Below are 3,129 nucleotides of genomic sequence, written 5' to 3'. Positions count from 1 at the left end.
ATGGCCGCACCAATTGCTAGCACCAAGCATCAATTTTCTGCCCTGCCCTCCACAAGGGCAGGGCAGCCTCCTGGGAGTGAATTCTAATGGGCCAAAAATTCAAATTAAATTCCCATTTTAATTCATTTCTTCACCAATTCAAAAGCCCATCCAAATCCCATTATCCAAGAATAGAAAGTGTATAAATCTTTACTTTGAGCTTTGAATTCTTACCTTTACTTTGAGCTTTGAATTCTTACTTTTATTTTGGAGCTTTTGAATTTCATTTTCTTTGAGCTTTCTTGAGAGGCTTATCCGAGCACTAAGAGGATCAAGGGAGAATTGACTGATCTCCTTCCTCATTTCCCTTGGGCAATTCTACTCTTCTTGTTCTGAGTTTTGGGTGTGTGAAATTGGGGAAATTCTGTCCCAATTCTCATTCAAACTCTTTGCACTTTGTTTTTCTGCATAATTCAATTACAATTCTGTTCATCTATTACTTCTTCTTTAATTTTCTGTCAATTGCTTAGATAATTCAGATCTGGGAAGGAAATTGGGTTTTAGGCTCTGCTACCTAAGCCCTTGGGATCCTGAGATCATAATTCACTCTTGGTTCTTCTGTGAACCTTTACTGCATTTTACTTTCTTTCTGTTTGAATGTTATTTGCCTCTGATTTACTTTCTGCTCAAGCATTTGCTGCAATTTACTTCTTCTTTGTTTAGATCTTGCAATCCCATTCCTCAATTCCCTTTTATATTCAAGCCATTTATCTTTCTTGCCCTTTAAGTTACTGCAATTTAAGTTTCTTGCACTTTAAGTTTCAGTCATTTACTTTCTTGTTCTTTAAGTTTCTGCAATTTTACTTTTCTGTTCTTTATTTTACTGCATTTCTCCCTTCCCCCTTTACATTTACTGTCATTTACTTCTTGTTAAACACAAATCACTCAACCAAAACTTGATTCGCTTGACTAAATCACCCACTAAACTAAAATTGCTCAATCCTTCAATCCCTGTGGGATCGACCTCACTCATGTGAGTTATTATTACTTGATGCGACCCGGTACACTTGCTGGTGAGTTTTGTGTTGGATCGTTTTCCACACATCAGGAAGTAATCATGTTTCTCGTTATGTTGGGTGGACAAGGATCATTTGTGGATACTGTTGATGATAGTCCGTTAAGTGGATCAATTAGATAAAATATCAGAGGGACGATGATCGATCTAAATATGCCACCTGAAGGTAGTCAAGAGGGCTCAAACGTTGAACTTGGTAATGCTGACATGATGGCAGATAATGTTGAAAGTTATGAAGGTTCTGCTATCAAGGATCCGATGATGGATCTGTATGAAGTTAACCTCGATGACGGAGACGATGCTGATGATGAACCAAGGGAAATTCCTCATGATGGTGACGAGAAAGACACAACTAGAAAATGGATTAATACCGACGGATTTACCGATAGATTTAGTCTTTATTACGGACAGATTTTTGGTTACCGACGAAATTATCGACAGATTTTGTCCCTTTGTAAAAGCCTCGTCGGAAATTATTTACCGACGAATTTTTTCCGTCGAAAAATTACTGACGGATTTTTACCAGTTACCAACAGATTTTCTCTCTGTAAAGTCTCCATCCATTTCCCGAAGACGACGAACTTTTCGACGGATTTTCTGTCTGTAATTACAGACGGATTTTTCGACGGATTACAGATGAATTTTTAGACGGATTTTCTATCTGTAATTACAGACAGATTTTCAGACGAATTTTCCGTCTGTAATTACAGACAAATTTTTCGACAGACTTTTCGTCTATAATTTGAACTTTGGAGAATCATCTCACACTCTGATTACAGACAGCAAATCCATCTATAAATTCGTGAGTAAGAAAAAATATAATTTTTTTAGATTTTTTCATTGCAAAATAAACTTGTTTTCATACAAAATAAATATAAATTTAATACAAATTTTTATCTAATTTGTATTTGAATATTTATATTATTTCAAAAAATAAATAAATTCATCATATTATTAAATTAAAAGAAAAGTACTATAAACAAACAAGTCAATATAATTTAAAACACAAACAAAGTATATTGATACATCAACTATAATAATAAGTAACAACCATACATCAACAAAGTGTATTGATACATCAATTATAATTCAAAACAAATACCATTGAAAAAAGAAAACCTGTAAAATCTGTACCATGGCATACACTAAAGGTGTATAAAACAATCTACTCTTATAGTTAACCACTATCATAATTGCCTAAATATAAACATAAACCTAGTCTAAAATTAGGGTCAAACCGAGTTAAAGTTGTTCAATTCTTCTAAGATCCATTCAATGTTTTCTCTTTCTCCTGACGACTTATTCTACTAAGACCTCTGGATTTTTTTTGCGAGCCACAATAATTTTTGGAAGAGTGATAACCACTGCAGAAAGCATAGAAAAACAAATAGAAACAACTGCGTAAGCCAAACAATTTTCAATTAAAAATCATAATCCATTTGCAGAAGATAAACATATTATAAAAAGAGAAACAGTGACTCTTACTTCCAATACTCTTCCTTTTCTCTTTCACCTTCAGCACTTTAGACTGGACATCTATCTATTATAAGGAGTCATAAAATAATACCCATGTTTAATTGATGTTTTCAGCCATTTGTGTAATCTATAATATAAAAATGCAGCAATCAAAGTGAGTGGTGCACGAAATTGTGATCATCAATGGCGCCATCAACATGGTACGCTCAATTGCAATCTCAACTCTTTATCACAACTTCGCACAACTAACCAGCAAGTGCACTGGGTCGTCCAAGTAATAAACCTTACGCGAGTAAGGGTCGATCCCACGGAGATTGTTGGTATGAAGCAAGCTATGGTCATCTTGTAAATCTCAGTCAGGCGGACTCAAATGGTTATGGAGGATAACATAAAACATAAAATAAAGATAGAGATACTTATGTAATTCATTGGTGAGAATTTCAGATAAGCGTATGGAGATGCTTTGTCCCTTCCATCTCTCTGCTTTCCTACTATCTTCTTCCAATCCTTCTTAATCCTTTCCATGGCAAGTTGTATGTTGGGCATCACCGTTGTCAATGGCTACAGTCCCATCCTCTCAGTGAAAATGTTCAACACAC

The sequence above is a fragment of the Arachis duranensis genome, chromosome 2 (assembly GCF_000817695.3).
Source record: "Arachis duranensis cultivar V14167 chromosome 2, aradu.V14167.gnm2.J7QH, whole genome shotgun sequence".
Lineage (NCBI taxonomy): Eukaryota > Viridiplantae > Streptophyta > Magnoliopsida > Fabales > Fabaceae > Arachis > Arachis duranensis.
This window is presented reverse-complemented; position numbering follows the sequence as displayed.